Below are 22,052 nucleotides of genomic sequence, written 5' to 3'. Positions count from 1 at the left end.
AACCCTGCTGGACTTCACATGACCTCTATCTGAACCCTGCTGGACTTCACATGACCTCTTTCTGAACCCTGCTGGACCTACTGCGACCTCTTTCTGTACCCTGCTGGACCTCCTATGACCTCTTTCTGAACCCTGCTGAACCTCCTCTGACCTCTTTCTGAACCCTGCTTGACCTCCTACGACATCTTTCTGAACCCTGCTGGACTTCACATGACCGTGCCTTTTCACTGACGGTCTGCCAGTCTTCGTTGGTCGACGTTGCAGATCCCAGTGTACTTCAGGAAGCATGGGCGAGCTTTCGCAGGCAGCCGGAACAAATGACAAATTCCTCCTCCAACCATATTTGAACGTTGGGCCTGGCCAGCAGGTTCGTGAAAGACTTGAGCCCAGCTTGACCCTCGTTCCGATGGCGGTGATACCTTGGGTTTCTCTGTTCCTCAAGGAAGTAGAACTAAAAAAGCAGGTTTGGAACGGGAAGATGACGTAATCTGTTGCCAAATCCTTGACGCGAGGGTCGCGACTGTATTTTAAAGAGGTGACCAAGGTTATTCAATCGTCACCAAGGGGTGGACGACCACTCCAATGAATTCGACTTCAGGAAAATATGTTGAAGAAGCAAAGCGACCACGCGACTTCATTAAATATTGCTAAAAGTGAAGTCAAAATCAGTTTTGAGCCAGGTAGGAGTCGAACCTACAATCTTCTGATTCGTAGTCAGACGTGTTATCCATTGCGCCACTGGCCCATGTGACTACTAGCTATCACTCCTACTGATATGATTTAGTGCTGCAATAATGAGTGATCAACGTAAGGGGTCTCCGGTTGTCACAGACGTGCACGTTCCTGAGCCACGCGCACAAAGGCCTCTGACAAGTACTCGGAATTGCAGCTGAACACAAATGAATGCACCAACTTTTCTGAACCCTGCTGGACTTCACATGACATATATCTGAACCCTGCTGGACTTCACATGACTCCTTTCTGAACCCTGCTGGACTTCACATGACCTCTATCTGAACCCTGCTGGACTTCACATGACCTCTTTCTGAACCCTGCTGGACCTACTGCGACCTCTTTCTGTACCCTGCTGGACCTCCTATGACCTCTTTCTGAACCCTGCTGAACCTCCTCTGACCTCTTTCTGAACCCTGATTGACCTCCTACGACATCTTTCTGAACCCTGCTGGACTTCACATGACCTCTATCTGAACCCTGCTGGACTTCACATGACCTCTATCTGAACGCTGCTGGACTTCACATGACCTCTTTCTGAACCCTGCTGGACCTACTGCGACCTCTTTCTGTACCCTGCTGGACCTCCTATGACCTCTTTCTGAACCCTGCTGAACCTCCTCTGACCTCTTTCTGAACCCTGCTTGACCTCCTACGACATCTTTCTGAACCCTGCTGGACTTCACATGACCGTGCCTTTTCACTGACGGTCTGCCAGTCTTCGTTGGTCGACGTTGCAGATCCCAGTGTACTTCAGGAAGCATGGGCGAGCTTTCGCAGGCAGCCGGAACAAATGACAAATTCCTCCTCCAACCATATTTGAACGTTGGGCCTGGCCAGCAGGTTCGTGAAAGACTTGAGCCCAACTTGACCCTCGTTCCGATGGCGGTGATACCTTGGGTTTCTCTGTTCCTCAAGGAAGTAGAACTAAAAAAGCAGGTTTGGAACGGGAAGATGACGTAATCTGTTGCCAAATCCTTGACGCGAGGTTCGCGACTGTATTTTAAAGAGGTGACCAAGATTATTCAATCGTCACCAAGGGGTGGACTACCACTCCAATGAATTCGACTTCAGGAAAATATGTTGAAGAAGCAAAGCGACCACGCGACTTCATTAAATATTGCTAAAAGTGAAGTCAAAATCAGTTTTGAGCCAGGTAGGAGTCGAACCTACAATCTTCTGAGTTGTAGTCAGACGCGTTATCCATTGCGCCACTGGCACATGTGACTACTAGCTATCACTCCTACTGATATGTTTTAGTGCTGCAATAATGAGTGATCAACGTAAGGGGTCTCCGGTTGTCGCAGACGTGCACGTTCCTGAGCTACGCGCACAAAGGCCTCTGACAAGTACTCGGAATTGCAGCTGAACACAAATGAATGCACCAACTTTTCTGAACCCTGCTGGACTTCACATGACATATATCTGAACCATGCTGGACTTCACATGACTCCTTTCTGAACCCTGCTGGACTTCACATGACCTCTATCTGAACCCTGCTGGACTTCACATGACCTCTTTCTGAACCCTGCTGGACCTACTGCGACCTCTTTCTGTACCCTGCTGGACCTCCTATGACCTCTTCCTGAACCCTGCTGAACCTCCTCTGACCTCTTTCTGAACCCTGATTGACCTCCTACGACATCTTTCTGAACCCTGCTGGACTTCACATGACCTCTATCTGAACCCTGCTGGACTTCACATGACCTCTATCTGAACGCTGCTGGACTTCACATGACCTCTTTCTGAACCCTGCTGGACCTACTGCGACCTCTTTCTGTACCCTGCTGGACCTCCTATGACCTCTTTCTGAACCCTGCTGAACCTCCTCTGACCTCTTTCTGAACCCTGATTGACCTCCTACGACATCTTTCTGAACCCTGCTGGACTTCACATGACCTCTATCTGAACCCTGCTGGACTTCACATGACCTCTTTCTGAACCCTGCTGGACCTACTGCGACCTCTTTCTGTACCCTGCTGGACCTCCTATGACCTCTTTCTGAACCCTGCTGAACCTCCTCTGACCTCTTTCTGAACCCTGCTTGACCTCCTACGACATCTTTCTGAACCCTGCTGGACTTCACATGACCGTGCCTTTTCACTGACGGTCTGCCAGTCTTCGTTGGTCGACGTTGCAGATCCCAGTGTACTTCAGGAAGCATGGGCGAGCTTTCGCAGGCAGCCGGAACAAATGACAAATTCCTCCTCCAACCATATTTGAACGTTGGGCCTGGCCAGCAGGTTCGTGAAAGACTTGAGCCCAGCTTGACCCTCGTTCCGATGGCGGTGATACCTTGGGTTTCTCTGTTCCTCAAGGAAGTAGAACTAAAAAAGCAGGTTTGGAACGGGAAGATGACCTAATCTGTTGCCAAATCCTTGACGCGAGGGTCGCGACTGTATTTTAAAGAGGTGACCAAGGTTACTCAATCGTCACCAAGGGGTGGACTACCACTCCAATGAATTCGACTTCAGGAAAATATGTTGAAGAAGCAAAGCGACCACGCGACTTCATTAAATATTGCTAAAAGTGAAGTCAAAATCAGTTTTGAGCCAGGTAGGAGTCGAACCTACAATCTTCTGATTCAGTAGTCAGACGCGTTATTCATTGCGCCACTGGCCCATGTGACTACTAGCTATCACTCCTACTGATATGTTTTAGTGCTGCAATAATGAGTGATCAACGTAAGGGGTCTCCGGTTGTCGCAGACGTGCACTTTCCTGAGCCACGCGCACAAAGGCCTCTGACAAGTACTCGGAATTGCAGCTGAACACAAATGAATGCACCAACTTTTCTGAACCCTGCTGGACTTCACATGACATATATCTGAACCCTGCTGGACTTCACATGACTCCTTTCTGAACCCTGCTGGACTTCACATGACCTCTATCTGAACCCTGCTGGACTTCACATGACCTCTTTCTGAACCCTGCTGGACCTACTGCGACCTCTTTCTGTACCCTGCTGGACCTCTTATGACCTCTTTCTGAACCCTGCTGAACCTCCTCTGACCTCTTTCTGAACCCTGATTGACCTCCTACGACATCTTTCTGAACCCTGCTGGACTTCACATGACCTCTATCTGAACCCTGCTGGACTTCACATGACCTCTATCTGAACCCTGCTGGACTTCACATGACCGTGCCTTTTCACTGACGGTCTGCCAGTCTTCGTTGGTCGACGTTGCAGATCCCAGTGTACTTCAGGAAGCATGGGCGAGCTTTCGCAGGCAGCCGGAACAAATGACAAATTCCTCCTCCAACCATATTTGAACGTTGGGCCTGGCCAGCAGGTTCGTGAAAGACTTGAGCCCAGCTTGACCCTCGTTCCGATGGCGGTGATACCTTGGGTTTCTCTGTTCCTCAAGGAAGTAGAACTAAAAAAGCAGGTTTGGAACGGGAAGATGATGTAATCTGTTGCCAAATCCTTGACGCGAGGGTCGCGACTGTATTTTAAAGAGGTGACCAAGGCTACTCAATCGTCACCAAGGGGTGGACTACCACTCCAATGAATTCGACTTCAGGAAAATATGTTGAAGAAGCAAAGCGACCACGCGACTTCATTAAATATTGCTAAAAGTGAGGTCAAAATCAGTTTTGAGCCAGGTAGGAGTCGAACCTACAATCTTCTGATTCGTTGTCAGACGTGTTATCCATTGCGCCACTGGCCCATGTGACTACTAGCTATCACTCCTACTGATATGTTTTAGTGCTGCAATAATGAGTGATCAACGTAAGGGGTCTCCGGTTGTCGCAGACGTGCACGTTCCTGAGCCACGCGCACAAAGGCCTCTGACAAGTACTCGGAATTGCAGCTGAACACAAATGAATGCACCAACTTTTCTGAACCCTGCTGGACTTCACATGACCTCTTTCTGAACCCTGCTGAACTTCACATGACCTCTATCTGAACCCTGCTGGACTTCACACGACCTCTATCTGAACCCTGCTGGACTTCACATGACCTCTATCTGAACCCTGCTGGACTTCACATTACCTCTTTCTGAACCCTGCTGGACCTACTGCGACCTCTTTCTGTACCCTGCTGGACCTCCTACGACCTCTTTCTGAACCCTGCTGAACCTCCTCTGACCTCTTTCTGAACCCTGCTTGACCTCCTACGACATCTTTCTGAACCCTGCTGGACTTCACATGACCTCTATCTGAACCCTGCTGGACTTCACATGACCTCTATCTGAACCCTGCTGGACTTCACATGACAGTGCCTTTTCACTGACGGTCTGCCAGTCTTCGTTGGTCGACGTTGCAGATCCCAGTGTACTTCAGGAAGCATGGGCGAGCTTTCGCAGGCAGCCGGAACAAATGACAAATTCCTCCTCCAACCATATTTGAACGTTGGGCCTGGCCAGCAGGTTCGTGAAAGACTTGAGCCCAGCTTGACCCTCGTTCCGATGGCGGTGATACCTTGGGTTTCTCTGTTCCTCAAGGAAGTAGAACTAAAAAAGCAGGTTTGGAACGGGAAGATGACGTAATCTGTTGCCAAATCCTTGATGCGAGGGTCGTGTAGGGAAATTTGTAGCTGAGAGACTCACAGGACTCCAATGACCGGACACAGGTTTACAAAAGGTCTGGTTTATTAACTGGTTATTCACTTCATTCCATTTACCAAATAATACCGCATAATATAATGGATCAGGTTAACTCTTTTCGCATGGTCCTTCTCGTTCGGCTGATGTTCCTCTGCCACTCCCGTTGGTCAGAGCTTCTGGTAGCAGGTTCTGTCGACTCCACGTTTGCTCTCGTTTATATGGACAAACTGGACTTAATCCCCTCTCCGCTAATGCCCCGAGGTCATGCATGTACCAACTCCTGGTATCAGCTCGCTCCCCTCCTGTTTTGAGTTCCGTTTACCAAACGATAGGGGGGTGCTTCAGCCAGGGGCTGTGACCAGGTGGACAAGAGATTTATCATGTTCGGGCGCATTCCTGACTCATTTACAAACTCGTCTTTCACAGAGTTTGCATGTAAAATGTATCTGCTTTGTTACCAGGTTAATTAATAAGTTACCAGTGCCAATTAATAAGTTACACTGAGTTACACTTCCACAATTCCCTCATCTTTTTGTTTTTTGTTTATATTAACCATTAATCTAAACATCAATATAAGTAAACAATCAATCACTACAAGTAAACATCATTACAAGTATAAGTAAATAATCAATCACTACAAGTAAACATCATTACAAGTATAAGTAAATAATCAATCACTTTGGTAATCAAATTCCCTTGGGCATACACCGTCATCCTGCAAGAATCACAAAACATTTCGTTGGTCATTGACTCCTTCCATATCGTTCAATCTATTGCATTTGCATCACAAATATATTTTCAAAACAACACTTCACCATCACCAAGATACAACAATTTCACTTCATTTTCAAGTTTTGTAAAGCATCTGCACCATCTGGTAAAAAACGTTTGCCTCCACACAAATGTTGACTTTGTTTGAAAGGAAGGGCTGATCACTTGTGTTTGAATCCTGGTATGAAACATTTTCTCCTAATGTCTTCATAGCTCCTGCACTACTTCGTGTAGGATTTCGCTGTTGTGGTAACATTGCGGAGTCATAGACTGACCCTGCTCTCCTTGTAGCATTCTTGCCACTTTTTGCTGTAAACCATAGTAATTCCTGAACACGGCCTTCACCCAGTTGTAGTCGACTTGCCTCCACCCTCATTGTGAGTGGGCAGCAAGTATTGGTGTGACGTTGATTGGCCAGCAAGATGTGGAACAGGGATGCTGGATGCATCCACAATGATGTTGGGACCATGGTGTTCAGGTCATTCATGGTCCTTACCAGGAGCAACCAGCAGAATCGTGCACAGCTGTTGTGACAAGGGCACAGCCGTTTTTTGCAGCTCCATGCTGGTTCCCCGGACGTTGGTGAAGTAATAACATATGTCCCCGCATTTCACAGAGGTTGCCGGTAAAATGTCGTTGTCCTGCAACTTCTGATGTGGTGAATGTTCGAAGCCTTCGAACAAGAGTAAGTGATCGCCTTTCTTTCATATGTTGCAGTGTGATGCAGGCAAATGGTCACATAAATTTCCTTGGTGAAGGTAAGCATTCATCTCCAAGTTACACGGGAGAATGTCTTCATCATTCTTTGAGAAAGAGGGTGTATGCCACGATTAACTTCATTTTTTAGCCACAAATTTTCTTTCTCGAACTTCTTCCCAATTCCGTTAGCAATCCCTCCAAAATGTGATCTCGTCTTATCCTTATGCTCAGTCACATCTGAATCTGCTTTCCGCACACACTGAATCAGATAGGGTGCATCTTACCATGAAATCAGCATAATCATGTATATCTTCCGACAGTTTCACATTCAACAATTTGTTGTTTTTCCTTAACACAAAAAGTTATATTCATTTATATGCGTCACACAAATAATATTCAATCAGGTATGTATTTTATTACTAAACTAAGAATAGCATTGTATATGATTACAATCACAAACGGGAATACCTAATTCCCAACAACAATTTTTTTCAAACCAACAAATTAAACATAATGTATTATTACCATAATTCCTCTCCACTTTTTCTTTTCCCTCTTTTTCCTAACAGTGTGTCACTCGTGGTGATATGAGTTCACTGATATTGTAATTGACACAACTCATAACATTGTCGTTATGCCATTATCTTAATTCTACTGTTTCATTTGCAACATCACTTGATTTAATCTTTTAAACTCAGTATTTATTCATATCATCATAACAATCTTTCTATTTTAGGTCCATATTTGTTTCTATTCTTATCAACCTCCTACGGTTTATCAATTTGTTCCAAAACACTGCAACCAAAGGTTTTAACCAAAGCTCTACCAAACTATTTCCAATTTGAACTCAACATGCTAATTAAACAACAATTCAAAGAATTAACTTCAATGGGTCAACAAAACTCATTTTATAAACAGATCTAATTTTCCCATCCAATAATTTTCCTTGCCAACTGTCATATTGCAACACTTTAATAAACCTTCGAAAAATGTCTCCCAAATCAATAAATTCCCTTTTTACTTCCCAAATACTCATCTGTAAATTACATATTCAATTACAGTTTTTCCCTATTTGTTCGGCCTAAATGGCCACTGAAGTGGCTGCCAACATGCAGTACCGTTTTTATCTACCAAGCAAGTATTCGTCCACATAAGATCTCTACCAAAATGTTGTTTGTAAAAACAAATCTGGGATTTCTGATTACATGGATGCACACTCTCAGGACATTTCAGGCTGCTTGTTAACAATCCACTACGATTAATTAATTCCTTTACCCACAATCAAATAATTAGTACAAATTGAGGATATTATCCCTATCACATTCATTTATAGATTCATTATGTTGGATCTAAATTTTCTCCCACTGCTGCAAGGAAGAACAATAGCTCTAATAAGTCTTTGTAATATCTCACTTCATTTACCCAGCATCGAAGAATTTATTTACTATCCATTCCCATCTGTTAACCAGTGACTTTGTTTGAACTCCAAAACTTAATTTGATGAATCCCATGTGTATGGTACCACTTATTGAAACCCCTACTTTTGTAGAAAATATCCAAGTAAGTGTTTTTTTTACACCCCCTTAACTGTTGCTCATCCATTTCTATGCACCCAGTGAGTACTACTGACACCAGTATGCCAATATAGGTGTGCGAGATTAACAAATATGTTGCAGGTACACGTAACAGCGCGTTCTGAGTATAAATAACGTAACAGCGCGTTCATGTCTGCCCCTTGGTTTAAGATGCACAATGCATTCCGTTTTAAAACTCACAATTGTTCAAATCAGCAAGATTTTCTTTACTATTTTCCCATATCATCTATGCCTAATACACATCCATACATGCAGCACAATTTATATGCTGATAAAATTCAAGTTTATATATATATATATAAATCCATGAGCAGAGTATTCTGGGAAGTCAGTGTAAGACCTCTCCCAAATTTGGATAATTTTGTACTCCCTCATTTCTTTTTATGAAGCTCATATCCATAAATAGCTATTATTCTCATATAAATTCTATCAAAAATGGAATCCCCAAATTACTCACAATTTTACTATTTAATTAATGGCTGCTCATAACCCAGCACATCAAATCTTTATATTCCATCTCCCTTGACAAAAGAGTTAATGTTCATAAACAAATTTTATTTCTATTTTATTTTTACGGATTCTGTGCATATTCAATCCCATCCACATAAAACTATCCATTTCCAGACAGGCACACTGTCGGTGTAGTGAAATCGTATCCGTACTGAACCCGGGTGGGGATGCTCGCTGCTCGCTGTCATTGTTGTCCCCACTAGGGGCGTGACTATAAGACCCGTTGCCGTGTCAGTGCTCCGAGACTTCTCCCTTGTGACATGTTACATCGGTAGCCTCGTTAATGGTACGCCTTTATAGAATATCTAGCTTGCTTGCATTGACTGATATGAATGGCTTTATGAGATGTCGCATCGTATGCTTATTGTGTATTTCTACTTACAGGAATGATGTGATGATCTAAATGCAATTAAACCAAACCGTTGGACTAAAAGTTGTGCGGACCTGAATGGTTTTCCACAACACTTAATTGCATTTATGATCTGCTGACATGGCTGGCAACAAGACGTTGACGGTGTCCATTTTCAGCGCCGACCCACAAGCCACGGACGGAGGCTTGCAACTCAAGCACTGGCTCAAGCAGCTGGAGCATCTCTTTAATGAGCCTGATACCGCTCCGACGCCTGCCGCGAAGCTAGCAATATTACACTCAAAAATCGACTACCGGGTCTACCACTCGGTCGCTCAATGCACGACGTATGATCTTACCGTCGCGGAGCTCAAGCGGCTTTATATAAAAGAAAAAAGCCCTGTGTATGCGCGTTATTTGCTGCAGACGCGACGGCAGCAACCCAACGAGCCTATGGATCATTACGCCCAGGAGCTCCGGCAGCTCATGCTGGACAGCGCCCAGCCACGGACTCCCGAGCAGGCTAAAGATGATCGACTTTTAGATGCCTTCATAGCAGGGGTCTCCTCTCAGGAACTACGTCTCAAACTCTTGGAGAAGACCGACCTGACCTTCGCTACGGCGGTTGAGCAAGCGACGGTGTATACTGAAGCGCGGATGCAATCGAACGCCTATGATCGCACGCGCCTTTTGGCGGGCACCTCACTACACGCCCGGCCGGAGAGGACCACTGACGAGGACGTGGATCCGCCTGCTGAACTCCGGGATGCTCCGGAGGATGACCCTACCCTGACAGCTGCCGTTACGACCAGCAGACCCAAGGCCTTGCGCGGGGCCGCATGTTTTTTTTGTGGAGGGCCTCGTCATGCCCGAGTCGTGTGTCCGGCACGTGACGCTATTTGCCATTTGTGCTCGCTAAAGGGACATTACGCGAAAGTTTGCAAGAAATCGGCACGCGGCTCGCGGCCCTTCGACACGCGCAGCCGCGGTCGCGCAGGCGCGGCAACCTTGAACGGGCTTGTAGCAGAACCCACGAGCCCAGCGCCTTACCCGTCTTCGAAAGGGAGGGCCCCTCGCTGCGGCCCGCTGGGCGCTCAGACAACCTTGACTGGCGCCACCGGAAAGCCACCACCGTCTCATTCTCCATCGGGGACAAAGGCCGCGTCCTTGGCCAAACCTCGAGCCACGCAAGGGAAGAAACAGCTTTCGAATACTACGGAAGCCTCTTGTCAAAGCGACCAAACGACAAAGGCGATTTCGAATACTACTACGGACGCCTTTTGTCAAAGCGACCAAACGAAAAAGGCGATTTCGAATACTACGGAAGCCTTTTGTCAAAGCGACCAAACGAAAAAGGCGATTTCGGCTACAACGGAAGCCTTTATCTGCCAGGAGTGTCAAAAGGCGATGTCAAATACTACTGAGGCCTTTTCTCATCGGATTTTGAATCGCGAAACACCGGAATGCTGGGGAAAGTCCTCTGATGACGATAATGGATTTCCCATGGTCAACGCAGACTCCGGCCACGATCGCAAAACTGCAGCTGGTGTAGGATCCACCCGCGAGGCTGGTCCGACCCATTCGGGGGGCTCAGTCCCGCTCCCAGCTGCCTCGTCTGGCCTGGCTCAAGCCCTTATTCCCCTTATGGTTGAGGGCCATTGTGTTCAGGCCTTGGTGGACACCGGATCTACGGATAGTTTTATCGACCAGCGACTTGTGCTCAGGCATGGATGGCGGATCGGGCGGTCTACACGACGGATCTTCATGGCATCCCAGGGACTCCGGCTTAGCACAAAAGGGGAATGCCGATTGAAACTAGTGCTAAAGGGACGGGTTTTCCCTGATGTACACCTTATGGTTTTACCCGCATTATGTGCTGATATTCTGCTAGGACACGATTTTCTTAAGCTGCATGGACGTCTGGTAATGGAGTTCGGTGGGCCTGACACTCTTGTTGTGGGGGCGGACGACGCGCTAACGGTGTGCGCCCTAGCGCAAATGGACGTCCGTCCGCTTTCGCTGTTCCCCAATCTAACCTCCGACTGTACCCCTGTCGCGGTAAAATCGAGACGCTACTCCCGCGCGGACATGCAATTCATTGCGGACGAAACGACACAGCTCTTGAAAGACGGCATCATAGAACCTAGTAGGTCACCGTGGCGTGCTCAGGTCTTAGTGGTGCGCAGTGAGGCCCACCGCAAACGCATGGTAATCGACTATTCCCAAACGATTAACCGCTTTACACAGCTGGATGCCTACCCCCTTCCGGGGATGGACGCGCTAGTGCAACAGGTGTCCCAGTATTCGGTCTATAGTACTCTCGATCTCCGTAGTGCGTACCACCAGATCCCTATCTCTAGGGCGGATCGTATCTATACCGCTTTCGAGTCGGGGCAGCGGTTGTACCAATTTACACGATTGCCCTTTGGGGTGACGAACGGGGTCGCTTGTTTCCAGAGGGCCATGGATGACCTCGTTGCGCGGGAGCACTTAACCGATGTTTTCGTCTACCTCGATAACCTTACGGTTTGTGGATATGACCAAGGGCACCATGACGCTAATCTGAAGCGCTTCCTTGAGGTCGCGCAACGGTATCACTTAACTATGAACGAGGATAAGTGCCGATACTCCCTACGCACCATAGATCTTCTGGGGTACACCGTGACCCATGGCTCTGTCTCTCCGGATAAGGAACGTCTGCGACCTTTGCTCGACATGGCCCCTCCCTGCGATCGGGCTTCCCTGAAACGCGCCCTTGGGCTGTTCGCCCATTACTCCAAATGGGTGCAAAATTTCTCCGCGAAACTTCGCCCCCTTGTGGCCTGCGACACCTTTCCCCTGAGTTCGGCCGCATTGACGGCCTTTGAAGGACTTAAGACCGACATCGCCCGAGCCGCCGTAGCAACCATTGACGAGAGCGGCTCGTTCGTCCTCGAAAGTGACGCCTCGGATCAGGCCATCGCGGCGACCCTCTCCCAAGGGGGACGTCCCGTGGCTTTCTTTTCACGGACTCTTACCTCCGCTGAGCGGCGGCACTCGTCCGTTGAAAAGGAAGCGTATGCGATCGTCGAGTCTATTCGGCGATGGCGCCCGTACCTACTCGGGCGGAGCTTCCAAATCATCACGGACCAGCAAAGCGTTGCGTTCATGTACGACACCTTACACGCCCAGCGCATTAAGAACGAGAAAATCACTCGCTGGCGTATCGAACTCGCCGACTTCTGTTACACCATCAAATATCGCCCAGGGAAGGATAACCAGGCCGCCGATGCCTTATCGCGCCCCACTACATGTGCTGGTATCACCTCGTTGGAGGGCCTACGGGTGCTGCATGCTACTGCGGGCCATCCCGGCGTAACGCGTTTCGCTCATTTCGTGCGGAGTGGTAATCTCCCTTACTCGATTGACGATATCCGCCGTATCTGTCGCGACTGCGCTATCTGCGCGGAAATCAAACCGCGTTTCTATAACCCCCCTATGGGGACTCTGGTGAAGGCTACACGCCCGTGGGAACGCTTGGCGATGGATTTCAAGGGCCCTTTGCCGGTGTCGAGCGGCTCTCGCTATCTGCTCACTATCGTTGATGAGTACTCACGATTCCCCTTTGCTTATATGTGCGCGGACATGACTGCTGCCACGGTGATGCGTTGCTTACAGAACTTGTTCTCAATGTTCGGTTACCCGGCCTATGTCCATACCGACCGGGGTGCAGTCTTCTTGTCTCAGGAGGTGCGCGGCTATCTGCTCCAAAACAACGTTGCGTCTAGTTACACCACGCCGTATAGACCCCAGGCTAATGGGCAGATCGAACGCTTCAACGGGATTATCTGGAGGGCCGTCATGCTCCATCTCCGGACCCACGGCCGGGGCCTCGATAAATGGGCTTGGTCGCTACCTGCGGCGTTGAACTCAATCCGGGCACTCCTGAGTACGGCAACTAACCAAACTCCCCACGAGCGTCTTTTCCACCACCCCAGGAGCTCGGGGTGTATACGGTCTTTGCCCAGTTGGCTCGCTGGGCCCGGGCCGGCCTACCTTAAACGGGCAGTTCGCGCGAGCAAGTACGACCCCCTTGTGGACAAAGTGCAGATTCTCCAGGCTAATCCTGAGCATGCTCGTGTGATGACGTCTGATGGTCGTGAGACTACTGTCTCCGTTCGTCATCTTGCCCCTTGCGGGGTCGACGACCTTAGTAGGGAATCGGACGAACCAGTCGAACCCGTCTATGAGACTATGACCTCTCCCGACGCTCCCATCGCCGACAGTCCACCGACCCTCCCCCCGTCGAGACTGCCCGGGTCCGACGACTTGGCGTTACCCCCTTCATCACCCGACCCTGTTGACGCCTCTGACACCGGGGATACAGGGTTACGAGACGCCGTACCCGGGGAATTTCGAACGCGTGCTGGCAGAGAAATTCGCCGCCCGGCCCGCTACGGTTGGGCCGACTAATACTCCGCGCCCATGCTGACGCTCACTCGCTTTTAGCCACGCGGCCGTATAATTCTGACGGGGGGGTGAATGTAGTGAAATCGTATCCGTACTGAACCCGGGTGGGGATGCTCGCTGCTCGCTGTCATTGTTGTCCCCACTAGGGGCGTGACTATAAGACCCGTTGCCGTGTCAGTGCTCCGAGACTTCTCCCTTGTGACATGTTACATCGGTAGCCTCGTTAATGGTACGCCTTTATAGAATATCTAGCTTGCTTGCATTGACTGATATGAATGGCTTTATGAGATGTCGCATCGTATGCTTATTGTGTATTTCTACTTACAGGAATGATGTGATGATCTAAATGCAATTAAACCAAACCGTTGGACTAAAAGTTGTGCGGACCTGAATGGTTTTCCACAACAGTCGGTGTCAACAATCTTGTAAGATTGATACACAAAACAATAAAAAACACTAACATTGACACACAAAAATACACACACACATGCATTATGCGTATTTGTTTGCGTTGGAACTATTATTTACAGATCAAGATGGGTGTCAATTTTATTTCAATTTCATAAAATTTGTCCTTCAATTTTAGAAATGCTAATACACAAATGGACCAAAAGCTTATTCTTAGAAAACCCCTATGATGTCACATTGAAATTACCCTTTCAGTTCCCACAATAATTTATCCAAATTTGACTACGCACCCATTTACATGTCAGTCGACCACTGACTTTTCAATCCTGTGGAACAATAGTCCGAAATTCCCACCTGATCATCACGTGACCCTTGTCCCTTGGTTTAAAATTTGCAAAGCAATTGTTCCAACTTTGTAAATTTAAAATTGTGTGCCCAACATAAAAGATCCAATTTCGGCATTTGATCAATTAATTATCAATTTGCTTACAAGCAAAAGAAAAAATGAATAATTCTTGCTCCGAAAACTTTTCAGACCCAAGAATCATCGACAGTTATTCATGTTTGTCCAGTAATCTAATTTGTTGAGGCCAATCGTCATTTGGGATTTGTCGCAATGAAGGCCTAATCATTGTCTGAGGTATCGGTCAGCACTGGTACCCTTGATCTTGGTTTCTTTGTCCTTGGTTTCTTTGTCCTTGGTTTCCCTGTCGAAATTGTCTTCTGCTCAGATATGGGCATCTCCTTATCCAGTGTCCCATCTCTCCACAGTTGAAGCACCGGCTTCTGTCGTTACCTGCTCTGTCCACCTGTGCATTTGTATTGCTGGGCTGCATCTCTACATCCCTGAGTTGCCACTGCAATCTCTCGTTGTCTCCTGAAACACGAAAAAATTCTCTGTACCGTCCTTTTTGGGGAGACAACTGGAAATCAGATGGGACAACCGTCACTTTCATTCCTAATTTTGAGGGCAGTTGTGCATTTGTCTCCTCCACTGTATCCTGTATCCTTTTTATTTTTAGTTCTAGATCCGTTATCCGTTCTTGCTGTTCCCGTTGTCTGGATTCACCATCCCAAAGATGGAATGCAAGCCAGTCTACCGTTAGATTCTGTCTCTTCCTGGCTTTCAATCTTTGTTCCAATCTTTCCAATCGACTTCGCTCAAATGTACCATCTCTTGGAAACTCCTCATCATGTCCCTTTGTCCACAAATACCAATTCTCGACCTGCCTTATAGCTTCTGCACCATAACGGTCGTACATATGATGTGTACAAGTACCTTTTTGTGGAATCTCTGGTTGTCCTTGTGTATTCTTGCAGGCTCCATTTCCCATTCTGCCTTTTATCAAAGTAGCGTTGGATGTGTTGTAGTTTGTTCCTCTAAAGCTTCACTCGTACCTCCAGGAAGGGTCTCTCCACCTGTTCACACGGTGATTTCCAGAGAATCTCCCTCAGCCGTGGCTTTTGCACAATCCAATCTCACAGATCAGTATTTGCAGATGAGCCGGAGGGTCAGTATGAAATGGGTGAATCCTCAGGTGTCCGCTCTGTTGACGGGGAAATCACACAATGGTAACCGCACATATATATCTGTATATAAACTCACCACCTTGCTCAATTTTCCCAGGTTGTCTCCACATTGTTAATATCTCGCAAAGATATCAAAGCTTCTTTCTTGAGACCGCATTTTCATCAATCAAACAATCAATATATTCAATTCAATTTATTCAGTTAAATTTATTCAATTAAATTCAATCAATTAGATTCAATCAATTAACAATTCAATCAATTATTCAATTTCAATTAATTCATCAATATTCATCAATAAACCAAATTAATCATTTTGGATGACTCCTTGCATAAGCCCTTTCCCCAATGATGTCAGGACAGGTCCATCCATTGACGTCACCTCTGGTTCGTACCTCATGTTAATTGATGAATCACCGTCCTGTCCTAGGGTCATATCTGACATATTTCCCCATTTTGCCTGGTCTCCACAAATTTTCTTTGCAACCACTAAAGGCAACTCATCCTTCATTCATGAGACAGCCAAAATGGATGGCAGATATTAAAGTTCTTTGGGAAAAATATCTCATCATTTTTCTTTTAATAGTACCCAAAATCTCTTGGCAATATAAATTTCGTAAAACTCCTGAAATGGGACTGTCAAATTCCTTCAATCATGCTAAATTTTGAAACTCCATCGCTTGTAATACCCAATTTATCCCATAGGGCTTGAAAGTTCTTTCCCAAGTTCATGCAGCATTCTGCATTTGAACCCTATGATATCATTCATAATAATCATCATGATTTTATAGTCATGGTCCTATCATAATCATCTATTTAAACGAACATTTCCTTTATCACCACAGCTATGTGGTATAATCAACAATAGAATAAAACTGTACATAGCAACAGGCTACCTCATGGCCACTTAGTATACCTATTGACAATAAGTCATAACAATATCGAATAATCATTGAACAATTCAAAAATCGCTTCCACTGCTCTAGCCGCAGCATTCGTTATTTTGTTTGCTCATTCACTATTCCTGATTCGTCATCAAGGATCTCCATCATCACACAGCGTACTTAATTCCGCATTTTAATGAGAATTCAACAGGAATTTACGACTCAAAGGAAAAAGAACGAGCAGACCTTTTGCAGGATGATCGTTACAAAAATCGTTACATATATTAAAGTATTTATAATGTCGACAAATCATATCTTAATTCTTACAAGATTTTGGTTCTTTGAATAAATCACAGCACCGGGAGAACCAGCTCCAAAAATGGATCTTTGTGTTTATTCAGCACCCTAGTAATTGGCTCTTTGTGTACTAATTACACAGCACCCAGGCCCCGCTCATATGGATCTTTGTGCAGCGCTACACAGCACCTGAGCAAAAGGGGTTTCATCTACATTTTCCCTATCCGGTGTACCATCCGTGATATTTGTTTGCTCATTCACTATTCCTGATTCGTCATCAAGGATCTCCATCATCACACAGCGTACTTAATTCCGCATTTTAATGAGAGTTCAACAGGAATTTACGACTCAAAGGAAAAAGAACGAGCAGACATTTTGCAGGACGATAACTGGAATTAGTCGTGAAAATATGTCCAAAATACACAAAAATACACACCCACACAAATAAACAACATTTATTCCGTTTAACAGAACAAACATTTCCTCTATCATGACATGCATGTCTTCAAAATTATATGACCAAGATAAAAAGTAAAACTAATTAAAACTGCGGGCAGTGATAATCCGGGGACCATACCGCTCCATCCTGATTGGACGAGTGCGTGCTAGAGTCGTTAACAACGACAGTCCAGATCCGAGTGTTCAAAATTTCAACTCAATCGATCGAAAAAATGAACGCAGGGATGCATTTTAAAGGTGCAGTGGCACTAACTGAGTTGCCACGAATATGGCCACGAAATTGCCAATATGGCCATCACAAAATATTTTCCTTAATCAATTGGCTCATAGCATAACCAATCTGTAAGTATTTCATCCGAAGATGTATCTCTGAGGACTTTTAATTAAATAAGTCATTTATAAATCAACGAGTTAATTTATTAAATGATTAATCAATAAATCAATATTTTCCTTGACAGCCACATCACTTGGTCAGTGTCATGTCCAAATATCAGCTTCCTTACTCAAAAGGTGCCTGAGTTAATGTAATGTAATTACTGTAATAAGATTACTGCAATTACTGTAATGATTACTGTAATTACTGTAATTACCGGAACTGTAATTACTGTAATTACCTCAGGTAATTACTGTAATGTAATTACTGTAATTTAATAAGAAATGTAATTAATTAAATAAGTACTTCTATAATCGCTCATAATTAAATAACTCGTGAATTCTTATCCGGTTTATTTAACATTTGAGTGTCCCCAAAACGTTGGAGCAAAACGTTGCAACAACGAAAGTAAAACGTTGTAGCGACGTTGTGGAAACGTCAGCAAAACCCAACATTTGAATGTTCCCAAAACGTTGGAGCAAAACGTTGCAACAACGAAAGTGAAACGTTGTGGCGACGTTGTGGAAACGTTAGCACAACCCAACATTTGAATGTTCCCAAAACGTTGGAGCAAAACGTTGCAACAACGAAAGTAAAACGTTGTAGCGACGTTGTGGAAACGTTAGCAAAACCCAACATTTAAATGTTCCCAAAACGTTGGAGCAAAACGTTGCAACAACGAAAGTGAAACGTTGTGGCGACGTTGTGGAAACGTCAGCAAAACCCAACATTTAAATGTTCGCAAAACGTTGGAGCAAAACGTTGCAACAACGAAAGTAAAACGTTGTAGCGACGTTGTGGAAACGTTAGCAAAACCCAACATTTAAATGTTCACAAAACGTTGGAGCAAAACGTTGCAACAACGAAAGTGAAACGTTGTGGCGACGTTGTGGAAACGTCAGCAAAACCCAACATTTAAATGTTCGCAAAACGTTGGAGCAAAACGTTGCAACAACGAAAGTAAAACGTTGTAATTAATCAATAAATCAATATTTTCCTTTAAAATCCAATTAAAATCCCATATCTTGTCACCCTTTGCATTGTTGAAAGCAATTAATTCCATAACTTAATATTACCTCAATTTATATATACTAGGGCGTGCCCGCACGTACGTGCTTGCCCGTACGTGCTTGCAAAAAAAAACATGCGTGCAAACAACAACAACAAAAAACTTTGAAACCACGTGGCAGTAACGACCACAGAACCCCCCTTCTATTTACATGCAATGGTTTGGTCCATTCGCAAAGCCAAAACGAACGACCACAGAACCCCCCCCCCCCTCTATTTACATGAAATGGTTTGGTCCATTCGCAGAGCCAAAGCGAACGGTTTGCGAGTACGGTGACCATACCTTGGGACCCACTTGTCCGATTAATTTCAAACCTTGACAAATTTTCCATTCCTTCCCTTCCTGATCTTTCGATGTAGGGCTGGGTTCTTTTTTTAGGATCATGTTGCTTCGAGCATTATTTTCCAAAACAGTGTGAACATTAAACCACACCAAAACCTCTGACATCCCACCATTAACACCTATTGTAAGCGTGCCGAATCAGTAAGCATCACCCCTTCTATGAGCCTCGACCAGAGGGTGGTTGTTACTCACAAACACTCGTCGCTAGCTGTTCCATTGTCTGCCGATTCCCACTCTGCTGTTTTTGTCTCATAATCACCAAACAAGAACAGTACACATTTCCTGTAATTATCTCTCATAATCAGGATAAATTTGGAACAGCCCTTAAACTAACACCAAGCAGATCAATTTTTATATTTAGGTTGAGGTTTCACACAAACTGGTTAACTAAATAATACAGAATTATTTTTCGTTAAAAAAACAACAGCACTGGTTCCGTGTCACCCATGCTATTTATCTGGCAAATTTCGTCAAAAAAAAAACAACAGCACTGGTTCCGTGTCACCCATGCTATTTATCTGGCAAATTTCGTCAAAAAAAAAACAACAGCACTGGTTCCGTTTCCTGGAAGCGTCCTGCAAAACGCTTTGCTTCTCGCAAAACGTCCGCCAATGGGAAGTAAAGGGAGGGAAAAAGAGCGGGAGCAAGAGACAGGGTGCCGGAATGGACATGAGGGACAATGAGGGACAGTGAGGGAGTGTTGGTATGCAATTTTTATCCAATCGCCATCTTTCACAGTAATTCTGGACCGGCATGAGGTGGGATTGTCTGTCATGAATTTATTTGTTGATCGAACGAGTTTTAATTTGTCTAAATCCGACCAGTCGTTCCAAAGATATAAGCCTTTTTTGTCGCAATACCATAAATTGGAATGAGGTAAAAACTATATATATATAAATATAATTCCCTTTCCCGGTTCCCTGTCGCTCGCCGAGCGCCGAGCAAGTTGCTCGCTCGACGAGCAAGTCGAGTGCTTTGAACAAGTGCAAAAAAAAGAAGTACTTTATACGTGTACGGGTGGGTAAACGAGTGTACCGGCCTTACACGTCCTGGAAGCAAATGGTCGCAAGGTGCACGCTTGCTCCGTTTGCTCCCAGGTCACAGTAAGACCCTTAATGACCAGCGCAAAAATACGTATTTACAGAAATCATTTAGAAAAAAAAACACGAATAAATTGCTACAGTCGTTTATCGAAGTACCATTCGTGATGGCTCACACCACCTATCGCGGCATCGGTGCGCACGGAACCCCCCAGAACCACCTCCTTCCCCATGTATGTACAAAACTATTTCCAAGTTCGTCATCATATTGGACAAAACAAGACACACTCACCTTTTTTTTAAAGACTTGTTCGTACAATTGATGTCAGCGGTGCCTCCAAATTGTAGGGGAATTTGTAGCTGAGAGACTCACAGGACTCCAATGACCGGACACAGGTTTACAAAAGGTCTGGTTTATTAACTGGTTATTCACTTCATTCCATTTACCAAATAATACCGCATAATATTGTTACAGACACGACTTTGATGTTAGGGTGGGCCGAGCGGAATGGCCGCCGTGTCCGCACAAGTTACCCGATTATACTCGAACGTTGCCGAGTCGCGCTACGCTGAATCAATGAAGGAAAAGGACACAACGGCTGGGTTAAAATGACACGACACCAAGGGTTCAGTTCTCAAGACCTCCGGAGGAGGTTATATTAGGGCGGAAGGTTAGATTACAGGAATGAGAGGGACAGCATAGAAAGACAGGCACTTAGACACACTTATCTTATTCCCTGACAGACGACAGATAAACAGGACAAAACTGACTCACACGGGGATTGATGGCAAGGAAAGGCAGAATCGATGGCTCCAGGTGCACCTGGGCTCAGGGCAGGATCGACCCGGTCCGGTCTAGAGATGCGGGGAGGTCGCAGCGCTCGGATGTGGTGATTGTCTTCTCAAGCTGGGGGCGCATCTTTTGTCACGTCCGGCAAGTCGCCGCGTATATCCGGCGGGGAGTGACACGCCCTCGGCTAGTTAGCTCCGCCCCAGATGGAATCGGTCCACCCTTCTTATTGGGTGCGGGGGGGGGGGGGTTACTGGCTCCGCCCCTGACGAGGAGCTGACAGCCAGCCCCTTCGTGGTAACCCCGTGGAGCGCATGGGCAATGGCGGCTAACCACGCCGGTGTGAGGACGCACACTCCCCGCACGCCGCGCCGTTGTTGTAGTTGTTGTAGTTGTTGTTGTAGTTGTTGTTGTAGTTGTTGTTTGGGGAAGAAGATGGGAGGAGGTATGGGAAGGTCCTAAACTCACTACTGGTGCCATATAATCACATTCTGGTGCAACGAAGAGTCAGAATTAATGGAAACGAGTCCTTAACTGACATAGACTAAGAATAACTAGCAAGATGTCCGAAAGTTGTCTACGTGAGATGCGGTGGACCTGGGCACGACATTTAATGGGGGAAAAAGGGGAAGGTCGGTTCTACAGAGTGTTATTTACAGGCAATGGGACTAGGGAATGGGGGATTGGGGATAGTTGGGGAGTATTGGGGAAATAGGGGAATATTTACAAGCGGATATGGAGGCCAAATGCCATATTCGCAACAATATAATGGATCAGGTTAACTCTTTTCGCATGGTCCTTCTCGTTCGGCTGATGTTCCTCTGCCACTCCCGTTGGTCAGAGCTTCTGGTAGCAGGTTCTGTCGACTCCACGTTTGCTCTCGTTTATATGGACAAACTGGACTTAATCCCCTCTCCGCTAATGCCCCGAGGTCATGCATGTACCAAGTCCTGGTATCAGCTCGCTCCCCTCCTGTTGTGAGTTCCGTTTACCAAACGATAGGGGGGTGCTTCAGCCAGGGGCTGTGACCAGGTGGACAAGAGATTTATCATGTTCGGGCGCATTCCTGACTCATTTACAAACTCGTCTTTCACAGAGTTTGCATGTAAAATGTATCTGCTTTGTTACCAGGTTAATTAATAAGTTACCAGTGCCAATTAATAAGTTACACTGAGTTACACTTCCACAGTCGCGACTGTATTTTAAAGA

At 45.9% G+C, this 22,052-nt stretch overlaps 1 non-coding gene across 1 annotated transcript; it reads right to left on the bottom strand.

The window, feature by feature from the left end:
• Positions 1 to 1,880: 1,880 nt before the first annotated feature.
• TRNAC-ACA (transfer RNA cysteine (anticodon ACA)) lies at positions 1,881 to 1,953 on the bottom strand. The gene has a single exon. It is a non-coding gene; the product is annotated as a tRNA-Cys (tRNA).
• Between the last annotated feature and the right edge of the window lie 20,099 nt (positions 1,954 to 22,052).

The sequence above is a fragment of the Myxine glutinosa genome, chromosome 9 (genome assembly GCF_964187855.1).
Source record: "Myxine glutinosa chromosome 9, kmMyxGlut1.1, whole genome shotgun sequence".
Classification (NCBI taxonomy): Eukaryota; Metazoa; Chordata; class Myxini; order Myxiniformes; family Myxinidae; genus Myxine; species Myxine glutinosa.
The sequence above is the reverse complement of the archived record's forward strand: the minus strand, read 5'-3'. Positions and strand labels throughout refer to the sequence as shown.